The sequence below is a fragment of the Pyrgilauda ruficollis genome, unplaced genomic scaffold (genome assembly GCF_017590135.1).
Source record: "Pyrgilauda ruficollis isolate IOZ18807 unplaced genomic scaffold, ASM1759013v1 scaffold50, whole genome shotgun sequence".
Classification (NCBI taxonomy): Eukaryota; Metazoa; Chordata; class Aves; order Passeriformes; family Passeridae; genus Pyrgilauda; species Pyrgilauda ruficollis.
Genome location: NW_024526600.1, coordinates 1015500 through 1030464, shown reverse-complemented (window position 1 = coordinate 1030464; position 14965 = coordinate 1015500). Strand labels below are relative to the sequence as shown.

General features: G+C 39.1%; 1 protein-coding gene across 4 annotated transcripts in view; it reads right to left on the bottom strand.

The window, feature by feature from the left end:
• Positions 1 to 14965, bottom strand: part of NRIP1 (nuclear receptor interacting protein 1) — a 73415-nt gene that overhangs the window by 11527 nt on the left and 46923 nt on the right. For 2 of the 4 annotated variants that reach the window (XM_041480203.1, XM_041480204.1), the window contains exon 3: positions 11535 to 11583. The exons of the other annotated variants lie outside the window; for them this stretch is intronic. The gene's annotated coding sequence lies outside the window, so the exon portion shown is untranslated. The remainder of the gene's footprint in view (positions 1 to 11534; positions 11584 to 14965) is intronic. 4 annotated transcript variants of the gene reach the window in all.

Here is a 14965-nt window from a genome sequence, read left to right as displayed (position 1 = left end):
GAGAAGTTATTCAGCAAGAAATTTCTTATTTCCCAGCAAGGGCTGAAGCAACTGCTAAGATCTATGACTCTCTAGACCTAAATATTATATTTAATTACTATGACAAAATAAATTGATACATTAATGTGCTTTCCTGACCAGATCTACTCTAAATATATTCTTTTTTTGTCACTTCCACTATCTTCTCCCAGACTTCTGTACCATGAGAAATAAACCACCCAGATTGTTGTGCAGAACCTCCAAGAGCACCAACCGATTACAGCTCACTAAGCCATGTTTACCTAAACAAAGCTAAAGCACAAATGCTGTGACCTGGTGAGACACTCCCCAAGTGAAGCACACCATGAGAAATCAGTTCTTCAGCCTTTTAAAATGTGCCTAAGGAGAAACTGCAGGCAGTATAGGGAAAGTAAGGGAATATTAAAATGTTCACTGAACTGCATACGTCCAGAAAATTCATCCCACTTTTGCAGTTGTTGAAGTTTTTCTTTGTTTGCAAACTACAAATATATTTTTCCACCACAACGATTTTAAAGGAATAATAACAAACTTTAAGATCCTTTGCTTACCATATATTACTGCTGCAAAAGATAATGAAATCTGAGAACACAGCTCCTAATATGCTAAAGCACAACAGAATCAATTGCTTTTTGCTCCTGAATATTTGGTTTTGATTTTTAATGAATTCTTTGAATGAATGAAAACCTCAGCTGCAAACCTAAATGAGCTTCTAAACAAAGAGCAGACTTTTAGTTCACCCAATAGATATTTGGTGCTATTTAAGAAATTCTGGACAGTTAACAATTTAGCTAGCAAAACCACATTTATAAGACATTTTTCCGAAATCTCAAACTAGCATTTGCAGTTAAACCCTTTTGCTAAATGGAACAGAGACCCACAGTAAATTAACAACACTAGACTAACATTATTTGACTATGAGGGTTACATAATCTATTAGGTGATTCAAAAAACTTGGTATTATCAAGGTGTCTTCTTCTGCAGTTTCAATTCAAGATCATAGGAAAAAATCTTACAGAAACCATTAAGGTATTCATTTAGGAAACTGGCAATGGCTAGCAGATTGCCCACATGAACATTTATTAGAATACACATTACCCAAACTCATGCACATTGTTAGAATGATTAATAGAGGTTGAGATTAGTATATGTTCACACAGATAAAACATTTTTATTAACTACATTTCAGAGCTCTTTCATGACTATTAAACTCCTGTAGCAATTTTATGTGCCATTTTTGAGTTGGGATGAATCAAAACATGCATTTGTAAAGCTAAAATCAAACTGGTCTGTAAAATAAAAATCTTTAGTTATTTAATAAATTTGGTGTTCTAATGCTTAGCTACTACTGGAAGAGCCAGAAAAAGCCTCTCACTGACTTCCTATTCTCATATTCCCAAGTGTAAAGGCTCCAGCCCACCGCATCAGCCAATGGCCCAGACTGTCATTTTAATTATTACAGATTTGAGGAATGCAGTACAGTGATTACAGTGGCAGCTTGGGATCCAGGGGTCCAATTACTCACTGTGCTGCAGACAGGCTGTCTGACTTCTGGTTTTACTTCTCTGTACCCTGTTTTCCCAGATGGAGTAATAATAGATGGGAACTTCAGAAAGACAATTGAGGATAAATATATAAAAGGCTGTGTGTTACTCAGCAGCTGCAGTACCAGCACTGAGTAAGTATCTTAAACACAGGATTTTAAGTGATTCTCCATCCTTATGGCTGCCTGCAGTGAAATGCTTGCTGAAGAGCACAATGAAATTAGGATCTCAAAAAAAAACCAACTCCTAGATGCACTGGGAATTGCAGCAGAATCTTGCAGTGAACTAAGAATGGGTGGGGGTAATGAGACTTGCTGTCCCAGAATTATTTTGTTGTTAAGCTCAATTTGCACACCTTTCATTTCAGCAGGAAGGATGCTTTCAGAGTGCTGGTAAAAGCACTTCAGTCTTCAGTTGGCTCATTTTGCAAAGGTTCTGAGCATGGAAACAGCCCTGATCAACAACCCCGGCACCAAATGCACAGAGCTGCACAAGAGCAGGTACTTCAATAGTACTCAAGCACGTGCTTTAAGAGAATCAAGTGTTCAAGTGCTTTGCTTTCTGAAATCCAGGCTTTATTTGTGTCAGAAATCTGTTCAGATGAATGGAGCAGCTGAGACCTCTTCACAGTTTTGATTCAGGCAGCCAAGACATTTTGAAGGTTCCCTTTGCAAATGTAATTTGGAAAAAGACCAAAAAAAAAAAAAAAAAAAAAAAAAAGAAAAAGGCAAATAATCAGATGGGGAGCAAAAGTCAGCAATAAGTGGGTGAATTCTCCCACAGCTGCACGCAAAAGAACTTGTGAATCCAGAAGCCTTTTTTTACAACTAATTCATTTAAATGAAATAAATCAGGCTCCTCTCCTACAAATGTAGGGTATCAGTTTGAGAAAGCAAAAATAAGCTCCTTCCCAGGAGCTTGGCACATTATTCACTCCTCCTGGACCTGCTGACTGACTCCAAAAGACATTTCAAACATGGGAAGGATAGCCTATCCCTTTCAGACAGCTCAGGCAGGAGAGGGCACACGAGGAATCGTGTTGCAGCAGCAGCAGCAGGAGCTCCTGCTGCTGCCAGGAATTCTGAAGAGGCTCCCGAGACTGACCCCAGCAGAGCTGGCATTCCCCATGCTGAGCTGGGGCTGTTCCCTCCAGGCTGGCACGGAGCACACGGCAGCACCGCTCCCCTCTGTGAAACACCCCCTTGGATAATGCAGGATTAGCAACAGCCGCGGCTTGGCGGCCAAATTCTGCACAGGCACGGCAATGGAAAAGCCTTTTCCCGTGTTTTTGTTAAGCTGTGTGAAGCCAAATCCAGCCCCGACCTGACTTTAAGTTTTAGACAACAGAAAGAGGTGTTTTCTTCACTGTGGGGATGGGGCAGCAGTGGGAGGGGGTGTGTAGAAGGGATCAGACCCAAACCAGCCCGATCAAAACCTTGTGATTATTTTAGCAGTTTCAGTAATAGCATTTTGAAAAACACTAGAGCAAACCAATTCCATAACAGATGATGAAACAGTTCAAAAGGATGCAATATCTACTGTTTTACAAAAGCCCACAAATCCTGAGTAACTGAATCTTTAAGTCACACAAAATCGACAGAAACACAGAAGCAAGAGCACAGCAGGCACAAGACACAGTTTTTCCTCTAAGACCTGTCAGACCACTGGACTGAAAGGTTAGCGAGCCAACAACTCAGTGGGGGAGAAAATACCCCAAGTGTTCTCATGGTAGAGACTATTTAGATTTACTCCAGCTTTTAAGTGACCACTAAAATGTAAATGCTGATTACTCTTGCTGTTAATTGCGGCACCAGAGGCACATAAGGAAGGGGAGGCTGTTCCTACACATTCCATTTGGGGTGTGGAAAGGGGGATTCAGTCATCTCATCTCAAGTGTCCCTCCACTCCTCAGATTTCACATGGGATTCTCCAGTCCGGGAAATCTGTGACTCACTCAGACCACGGAACACCACCCCATGACAACAACGAGGAGCTTGGGGATAGTATGTAATATATATCAAGGGGGAACACGACATTTCCAGCGTGTGCTGAAACGAGGTGTGGGAATGTCAGGCAGATTTCCATAGCCACGCAGAGGGCTGCTTGGGGAGGCGGCGAGGACAGGCTGCGCACCCTGCCAGAACATGCAAGCAGGAACACCTCAAACTCTGTGGCAAAGCTCTGCCCTGTGAAAAACCCAAATTCTGAGCACTGTTGGTTACACTGAGAGTCATCCGATGCTGGCACTTAACCCATTCCAGCCACATCTTCTAGATCTGGTGCACAGCTTGCAAAAGGCCAGAGGCAGACATTTCTCCCTAAATTAAATGTGGTTTTTGTATCTCACTTCATAAAGCTACCAGTAAGGAGTGGGAAAGGAATTGAAAATGAAAAAAAAAAAAAAGCCCTAATAAAAAACTAAACCAACCAACCAAAATCCTACCTGAGAAATAAAAAAAATCACTCATTCAACATAATCCCAAACCCAATGAAACCCCCAGAAGAGATGAAGTACATGTGAAGGAGGAAATGGGGAGCAGACAACTGCCTTGAAATCTGAGTTTGTGAAAGCCTTAGCAGCAGTTCTCCAAGGTTTACAAGTACACTTAAGCACCATACACAGCTTAATCCAAATGTGGCCTGCTCGTCAAAACCTCCTGCTGCAAAGTTCAGAGACGAAACATGTGCGGCCATTTGTCATGCTGTGACACTCTTCAAACAATAGCTCAGCCTACCTTAAGCAAGTATTTCTTATTCTAACAAGTACAAGAACAGAGCATCACAGAAGTAATCACTCCTAGATATAGATACAGAATATTCCATGCTGTTCATATAACTTACTATTCACCCGGTGTTCCACAGACATTTCAGTCAATTCCTTACCCAGACTCACATACCTATATTTGTTCTTACAAATACTACTGGAGGAATATTTATATTTCGTTCTTTAATGGCACTGTAAAGGACATATTCGAGTTCACTTGTTGATTATGGTCTGCTAACACTCTAGGCATGAACTCAGAAACTCACTCTGCCAAGTCTTTGCTAATTGTAAGGAATGAGGAAGAACAGACATTCAACTTAGGAACACCACCTGTGAAGGAGCAAGTATTTGACACCTAAACCCATTCCATTAGTCACTGCTCAATGGTCTTCTGCTGCTGAAAACAAAAAGGGCAGAAACTGAAAGATAATGCAGAGAACTTACACCCCCATCACACATCCATTAAGGACAGGGATCCAGAAATAGCATGTATCACTGAATCTCAACTAACGTGGGAAAGGGTGTTGATCTGAGCTCAGAAATACAGTGAGCAGAAAGGCTTTTGGTTAATTGAGTCTCCTTATTCAAGAGACCAAGAGCAAAAAACATACAAAAATCTATACAAAGACTTGTTTTCAGAACAGAGGAGGACGATATACAACAGCATGGACAGAGGATGCACCTTTCCAGTGTTTGGTAAACCACTTGCCTATAAATAAGCAATTAAAAGAAAACTCAAACAGATTCCCTCTGACACCTACAAAACCGAATCACTGACTATGCATTTAACTCTACATCAACTCCCCAGGAATGAAGTGTGATTAATACACACTGAAGAAATCAATGTCCTCTCCTGGGTAATGCTTTTGAGTTATGATCAATGCATACAGATAATACATTTCCACACAACTCTGACCTCCTGCTTGTTGGAGGGATCTAAAGATACAGGCATTTACTGATAGCAGTGCACTAAAATGGTGTATTTCTTGGAATAACTATGTTAGGTGGTTTGGCATATGTTAAGTCACTTTATGTTATTTTAACCAAGAATGGGTTTCAGATGTCAGAGTGCAACAAAGGACTAAAAAGTAATGCACAGTATTTTATTGACAGTAATAGCTGTGTTTCACTTGGGACCAAGCATCTCATGGTTATGAATGAAAGCCACTTTGTAGACTTCTCAACAGAACAGGTTTTAGCTAACTGAACACAAATACACAGGAATTCCAGGCAAGGTGAAATACAGGATCACAGCCACATAGCATTCAACTATATGTAAAACCCCCATAAGTCCATGTAAGAGACCCAGATGATTTGTGGTTTGGGTTTGTTTTTTTTTTTTTTCAAGCGAATAAAGGGGACACTACAGCTTCTGTTGTTTTAGGAGAGTTCAGCTTATTGTGCATGATGCTTACAAAGGCTGTTGCGGACACAGAAAAGGCTCATATACCTACAATTAAATGAGAAAGGAAAAATCTGCATTAGCAAGATGGTCTCTACTAGCACAGTTCAAATATTTTTTTTTTCTTTCCAAAACATCAATAAAGCCAAGTGAAATTCAAGATAAAACATAAGAACCAGCTTTAGTGAAACCTTGGGAGAAGAGGCTCATAACATCCTGTGAAGACAAAAGGACAAGAAGTCCTTATGACAATGCCAGAGTTAATCTAACAACATTCAGAGCATAAATCCCTAAGTAAAATATTAAAAGGACTTGAAGTCATATAGATGTATACAGAGGTGATCATCTGACCCTCACACATAAAGAATAGGACCTGACCTCTGGCCATGAGTCAAATGAGAACAATTAAAATACCGAGTTAACTCAAAACCAGTGAAAACAGTACTTACTGCCACAAAGGCATAGCAGAAACAATGGATAGTTGGTAAGGGGAAGTGTTTAACTATCCCTCACTGTAAGGACATACACTCTGAAATAATTTCCCAAAGTTTATGCTGATAATAGTGCCATACATTTTAAGAAGATAATATGCCAACACAAATTTGTGGAAAGGAAACATTTTATATCTGTTTTTAATGAGTTCTTCATGGAGAAAACAATTGTAATAGCAAAAAAATAAAGCTACTTATTATTATTATTGCTTGTTCCATTACTGTCAAGAGAGTTAAAACTGATGCTTATGCCAAATAAAAAAGTAGAAAACAAAGTAACATAGATGTCTGACGGATTTTAGAAGAAAGCATGTAATTGTCTACATAAAATAACATTACCCCAGTAATAAAAGACCTGTTAAAAATAATTCTATTACTCCATACTTGCACATAAGTATTAGCTAATTTGGGACCCTATTTCACAATGCCCGTGAAACCAACAACCTCAGTAAGGCTTTATGAACCCATATGCCCAAAGTGCCAGTGTTACACCAACCAACTCTGCTGCCCTGTTTGCTCATGTTTCAAATAAGGGCTGTGCTCAAGAATCTGCTGAGTGCATGTGGCACAAAGCTCCTACAAGGCAAGCCAGACTGAGGACCTCTTCCCAGTCCAAAGAAACACCAAAGATCCTGCCAAGTGTCTGTTTTTGCAGCGCTCCCTGTGGGAACACGGGATTACAAGTGGCATGAGGCAGGACAAAGAGCAGGGACCACTTTCACTGCTGAACCTCACTCAATGCCAAACAAAAGCACAGCCACTGGTGAGATGCTTGAAGAGAAAACCCCACCTCCAGGCAAAGGCCCATGCTGAATTTAGAAGAGTTTATTGGTGAGCTAAAGATGTCTTTGTAAGAACCATCTCCCAAGAACAACAAAGTCAATGTCTCCAAACCCACTAAATCTTAAAAGATGACTGAAAATTTAACTGACCCAAATATTTTAATTTTTATATTTTACTAAGGTATCCTGTGGAGCTGGAGTATAAATCCCATTAAACTGAACTTAGTTTGTCCATCCCTAAAATAGATTTGACATACAAACACAAACACAAGGTCAAGGTCACAGATCAGCAAGAAAGATTACAAAGAGGACTGATGTAAGAGCTGGCATTTGATCAAAGCTTCTGGATGTATCTTTTTTTTTTAGTAGACTTACCAGAAATACCACTGCACTTCATTTTCTTCACATTGGTACATTGCATATTTTAAGTATTCCCTACATTTAAGAGCAGCTGCTCTGTCCTTATTTATTTTGATAAGAGCTATTAGGCAGCACAGCAAATAAACTAAGGAAAAGCTCTTATATTAAATGTAAAGGAAGTGAAAGACACTTTTTGCCATCCTTTTCACTCTCTTCAGCCATTGCTAATACACATTAAATTACAATCTAAAAGGAAAACCCACTCAAACACATAGCAAGACCAGTGCTAAAGAACAAGGACCTCAGGTTTTAACTTGCAGCAGTTCAAGTCACTTATCATATATAACAATTGTATATTTGGATGCGCACTTCCAAGCACAACACTTGCTTATTTATCCTAATTATCTGTGTGCACAGCATATATTTCTCAATTAACAAAAAGAACCTCAAGGTCTGTGCAGAACACAATCAAACTAACCTCTTCTGTAATCAGGACAACATTTACCTCCTAGAAAGCCTCTCAAATGCTGAACACCGAGTAAGTGAGCAGATTAAACACAGTAGCAACAGTTGAAAGACTCATTAAAACTCAGCTGCTGAAAATAGTCAGCAATGAAAGTCATTTACTGATCTATCCATCCATCCACGCACTGATACATTCTCAAAGCTTTAAACACATGCAGGAGAGTATTTAGCTCACAGGTCACGTCTACCACTTGCACCCTTCTGATGCCTGAACACGAGGAAGAGGGTGTCTTGGGTGACACAACGGCATTCAAAGCTGCACTGCTGCCACAAAGTTTACATGCTCATTGTAATAGGCAGTAATTTAAAGAATAGTGTGGCTTGTACTCTTAATTCTTAACCCCCACTTTCAACACCAGCACTGCTCTGATGTTAGCCTAGACATGAGTGGGAGCAATTTATATTTAGACAGAGAGATATGTCTATAACTAGGACTGCCTGTGTTAATATTAAAGCTTTTACTGGAACCCATTTGGGGTGACCTGCATAGCTCACTAGTGTGTGGGCATCTTGGACATTGCCAGTAAAACCTTCATGCTATTATATACCCTCCTGTACCTTGTTTCAGCTATTTAACATTTCTTTACTGATTTTCCTCCGTTTCTGCAGAAGTAGCACATTTGCCACCTGTATGACTGGGTTGTCTCAGCTACTAATGAAAAGGCCTCAAAGGAAAAAAAAGATGGAAAAAATATTTAAAAACTTGTCTCCTTTTTGAAAATATCCTTCACAAGAATTAGGTTGTCACCCTTTTAAGCTATAGTATTGCCTGAGCTACTACGGCCAGATACAAATCACTCCTGGAGCCTGGGATGCCAGCTTCTCAGCACTGTGGTATAGGTGCTTTTAACTCTGATAGTGATTCATCAGACCTTAAAACAGTCACTGGTTTAAGATCAAATTGATTTAAGTTGTAGACCTCAGTGCAGTACAATTCTGCTCTTCCTTAGTCCCCCATTTTGTAAGCGCTTTCAGCAAAATGGGAGAAAAGGGGAGGCTGGTTATTTTTTTTTCCAAGTGGAATTTCTATCCTTCCTACTTCGTGTAAAGCTGATAAAGCTTCTCACTGCATTGAAGAGTTAGAAAGGGAAAAATAAAAGAAAGTAAATCAGGCATTGATTATAACTAAGCAGCAGAAGTTCCTTCCACATCCACAAATCAGCAGCTTACTTTGAGAACCAAGTACACATGAAAATGTGTATATAGGACATTTCACAACTAAAAACATTTTAGGAAACACATCATTATTAGCAGTACAGCTGCCCAACATGTGAAACCCTACAGCAAATTTATTTGGAGTCACATAGCTTTTTTAAGTTTACAAACACATGAAAACCCCTTTGCTTTAACTGAGCTGTATTACAGTGAGTAACTGTTCATTCAGTTGTTATGGCAAGTCTTCTCTCAAGCTTATACTGTAAAAACCCTCTTTAATCTTCACAACCAAACCTTTGATAAAGCAAGTCAACAGCCGTTGTGGGTTTGGGTTTTTTCCTTTTAAATACAAGCTCACACTCTTTACACACAAAACCTGCAGAAGCAAGGGGTTTCTTCTTGCTCTGAACTTCAGATCAAATCCCCCACTCATCGAGCTGCAGGCACGTGCATGTGCAGGCTGCTGTCAGTAGCCCGTGGTGGTTTTGGCTGTGACACCACGTAGAAAATATCTACAATCCAGTTCTTATCCATTCCTCTTTGGAGAGCTGGAACAGGCATCTTTCCACACAGTGATCCAAATGTAAAGCACTTCAAGGGTGCTGTCTTTTAAAAGTGGGTAATGACAAACAACCAGGCAATACAGCAACAACAAATATGACAGCTAGCGAAAAGTATTTCTGGTCAATTTAGTAGTCAACAAGAGTCCACAACAATGGATTATGTTGAAGGACTGGATGGAACTATCAATCCCCAATTCTGTAAAGGTACAATTTTTACTCATTTTTTAGAAAAATTATTGTTCGTAGTTATATTTACATGTGAGAAATGTCAAATATGTTTCTAAAAATCTTAAAACAGCCTATTGATGAACAGTAGTACTAAGTAGTACTAAGTTCTTGAACTTTATACTTCCTTTTTACTTACTTATTTTCCCTGATGTAAGTACACCTATGAATTTTAATGGACAATAAAGTAATGGCAAGGTTATGCACACATACAGATCTGTTCATGAGCGAGGCATCTAAATGAGTCAAAAAATACTAAAGTTACAGACATACGCATAGGCCAGAGGGGTATCTAACATGCTAAAACCCAGTAACACATCACCAGTTTAAGCATCATGACTACTAAAAGCAAACTAGTTAACATTTAAAGTTTCAGCGTTCTTCTATCATTGAGGACACAGCATAGGATTTCCAAGATGTGTAACATCAGTTATTCCAGAGTTCCCATTCCTCAAGTTGTTCAACACACAGCAGCCATTGCAGGTGATTTGGTTTCCTATATGATGAAAGTCTGATACCGATTCATCATCGAATAAAATGTGTAACAATGAAAGGCAGTGGGAGGTAGGTGGTGAATTTCTCTCTGCAAATCTTGTCTCAGCCTTGGGCGAAATAGCTCAAAATTACCGTTTTAATTTATACACTTGATGAGAGTACTGAAAGAATGTGGTGAGAGTGGGGGAAGTTGTCATAACTAAAGACCTGAAAGTCAAGAATCTAGCAAATAAACAGGGGAAACTGCACCAAAGTAGCTGAAGCCATGTATGATGTAGTATAAAGTCATTATCTGATAGCTATTATCTATAACCACAACTCTATCAATTCAGCTGATCAGCTATGTATTATTTCCAGTTTACCCTGCCATAACAGACATTTGGATATGGCTGACAGGTCACAACCCACGTTCTCTGTGTTCTATAAAGCCATCTTTCTTTGATGTAACTGGAAGAGTCGTCTCCCAGCTCAATGTAGCATCAATAATTCCAGTGTTTTCTAAATCAATATATAGTAAGGCCTTGTCAAGAAACTGAAGGTAAGTTTCATTGACTGCCTGCATTGTTAATAAAGCACTTTTTTTTGGTTCCTTTTATTTTTCGGTCTATACATAATCTTGCTAAAGAAGGACAGTTTTGTTCAAATTCTGTTGCTCAATTTCATCAGTGAGTGAGACCAAAAGAACTCAAATGAACACATTAATGTGATTTCATTCAGTAGCAGTTAAGACTTGTGAGTACCTGCAGAATCTTACAGAACCACAAACTCCCAAATACCAAATAAATGCTGAAGCAAATCTTATTGGAAAGGGAGGCACAAGCCAAAGAGGGCAACAGAAGAATACCAGAGGGAAAAAATCCCATAAAAAACCCACAACCAGAAACATTTTCTCAAAGGGACTTAATGCTCTTAAAAGCATAGAATTTAAAATCCATGTTGAGAAAAAGCCAGAAATTTTAGTGGGCAGGTGAGCATGCCTTCAGTCTCCCAGAAAACTTAGCAGATTGTTACCTCAGCACCCTAGTTAGCAATGTCAGGAGAATGAGATCAGGACTACACAGGGATGTGAAATGAACCATCTACTGACTGGAATTCCTGGGAAGCATAAGAACCAAAGCTAGTGTGAATGAGATAAAGTTACCACTCCATGTCTGGGGTGAAAAAAAATACAGGTTAATAAACTTTTCAAGTTCAGGGCAGAAACTCATACCTTTCAAATGTCAGTGCAGGATCTTGGTGAATCTGGTTTTCACTCCTCCCTGCCAAAAATAAATACATTATGATCAGGATGTAGAAACTTATGGTGGAAAATAATTCTATTTCTATAGTAACAGGAAATTAATTTTGTTAATTCAGTATCAGCTCACAAAAGGGAGCCTGTCTTACTTCTTAACACGGTATAAACAGATTAATATAAAGTTTTCCCCAGAAGCTGGTTATACTTGTGGTTGATTTGTGAGGGTATTAGAACTTGACAAATGAGCTGAGCAAGCTAGTAAAGGTAACCTACCAGGAGAGAGGGGATAGCTCTCCTTGCCTGGTTAATACTACCCACTTTGTAAAAAAAAAAGCTGTCATTAGGAGATTATTCTAACACTATCCATTTATTCCCACTATCCATTTACCCACCATGACAAAAAAAATTCCCAAACAACCAACCAAAATGAAACCAGCAACACACAACACATCCATGGCACTGCATTCTGCTTCTCTAGAATCTTACTCATTTTCTCCTGCTCTCCTCATTACCCTCACTCAGTCTTCCCACAGCTCCCCACTTCCACAACCCACACTAGTGTAGCATTAACGACATCCAAAGACTATTCCACATTACACAAAACACAGCTGTATCTTTCCCCTGAAGACACTCTGTTCATATAACCCTTTATTTTAACTTGTTTTCCAATTGTTTTTCAATTGTTTTTCTCTTGCTTTAGATTAAGTTTAGAATTTCTCATCTGAATTCTACGAACATTAATAACTTTCATTTCTATCCACATAACCTAACCACTTATTGTGTCCTTTTTCCTTACCCTTTTGTTTCCACAAACACTCATTTCTATTATAACACTCAGGCACCTCTCACACAGGAAATTCCATTATGCTTCTGCACTGCTCCCCAGGCGAAGATCATCTACACTCTGGAGGCTCTTTCTTCCTCTCCTCCAGCAGTAAATTACCACAGCAAAAATTAATCCAAATCCACCAAAATACCTCCTGCAAGACCACAAGCCAAAACACAAATGATATATGTTGCTTGCCCTTCCTCACAGACTTATTTGTTCCCTTTTCCTCATCATAGTCTATATGAAGTTTAAAATAAATACATCTGCACTTGTGAGATGCTGACAAGTTCAGCTGGACAGCAATTAAATGAAGCCCTAGAGCAACACTGGCCTCCAAAATAAGTATGTTTTCTCTTCCTCTTACAGAAGAAAAAATGCATTTATTGGTTTTGCAGTACAACAATATGTGCTGCTGTAATAACAGTTTTCACCCAATACCTTTCTTTTACTACATATGATTGGAAGGGAAGTAAAGAATGATATACCCTAAAAGATCAACAGAACACAAAGACTAATGATAGGAAGAAAAGGGAACAAAAGGCCTAAAATATAATGTAGAAGGGCTAAAATACAGTATCAAAGGGCTCCCCTTCTCTTGAGCTGCTACTTTTAAAAAGTCTAGTAAAACCTCTTTCACTTCTCCAGCTGGTACAATGACAATATCCCTACCCTGATGCAACCTGCTCTCACTTCAGAGGGCACAGAGGCAAAAAAGACCAGAGAGTGAAAAAATACTGCTCCTAGGAAAGAAAGGAGATACTTCTTTTCAGAGAGACCACTTACTTACTTTTAATCATGACAACAATGACAAATGGATGAGGAAACTTTTGGGGAGCAAGGTGGAGGCTGAGGGAGCACGTGTCCCAGGGACTGGCTAAGCATAAACCCAGACGTCCTCCAATGAAACCAAGGAAGCTTTCTGTGTCCCGGCTGCCTTCATCAAATAACCTTCCCAGACCAAACAGCAGAAGTAATACTGCAAGTTTCCATTTTTTTTTTAACGTAATTTCTCCACCTCAAATCAGAGTGGTTTGATTTACTGGGTCTACGTCTGAATTCTGTTTTACTGCAAATAAAACATAACCCTTGCTTCCAAAGTTACCTTGGTATCTCCCTGTAAAAATCATGTACACCAGAGCTTCTCGTAGCACTTTGGAAGGTGAACAGTTTGACTGACCAAGAATAACCTACCAGGATGCAAAATCCACTTGCCTTCTTTATATGCTGCCGGGTTTATGAGAGCAAGTCTGTCTGTGCTTGACATTTGACATAATTACAATTGTAAAATGTTTTATATTCCTGTAAATTCAGACTATGACCGCAAAGTGCTTACAAATTGAGATGAGATGCAGAGATAACAAAGATTAAGAAAGGAAAGATGTAGGGGAAAAGTAGGTACAAAGAGGAAGAAAGCATCAATGCCAGGAAAGACTGTGAGACTGTTCAAGCTGCCTGACCAGCATGGAGTCCTAAACTATAAAAAATGACAAGCAGAAACAAGTTAAGGTGGGATACTGCACACTGTAAAACATTATAATCAGTTTGCCACACTAAAATATAAAGCCAGAGGTGAAATTCTAGGTAGCATGGTCCCTAAAACACCAGCTCATGTATTTCTCTACCATGTTGCAGGAAGCATTTCCACTGAACTGCAGTAAACTTTGTCACAATGCATGTGAATGGAAAGTCCAAAATTTTCAGGGGTTGACACTGTTTTTATGGTGATTTTGACCAAAGGAACAAGAAGGACTGGAAGCTCTAAAACATCTTGACTAATCTGTTGCTGAAAAACAGATGGGAGGGAAAAAAGGAGAAAAACCAGTAAATTACTGTGTATCCATCACCACTCAAAACCAAAAAGCTTCACTTATATGGGGGCACGGTAAGATTCCAAAACAAAGATTAACAGACTTTAAACCATTCTTGCAATTCACTTCCACATGTAAGAGATAAAGCATACACTGAATGCAACTTATTTTTGCCAGCTGCTCGGTAAGACATGAATGATTCAAGAACACAGAGTAACAACAAGCTTCTTTTTGCTAATGTATCTGAAAACATCTTTCTTGTATTTCCCACGAATTCTTGTATTTCACTTCAGTTACTCTACTTGAAGCAAGTGTATATTTTTCAAGAGCAAGCATGATCCATGTTCCTCACAAATAATAATCAAAAGAAAGCTAACAGTATTTATGAAGTCTTTCTAGTGCACATCCAGAAAAACCAGACTATCTGACAGGGATATGTATGCGCAACCTTTGCCACTTCAGGTACTAAAACCTCCCTTGTTTAACATTTCTTTTTGTATAATTGGCAAATTTGATTATGAGCTTAATTTTTGCACAGTAAAGCTCATCCAGCCAGTTTTAATTTCAAACTGGCTTGCACTCCATCATGACTAGCTGAATGCTACAAAAACCTTTGACATCACAACCTCATAAATCTTGGAGAACAGAAGAAATGTTTGTAGGAGCAGGAAACTGTTGGTAAGATACTTCTTCCACCGCTGACTGTACTTGGTCAGCTGTAACTATGTGCAAGTGTCCGCACTTGCAAATTACAAAAAACATGCATC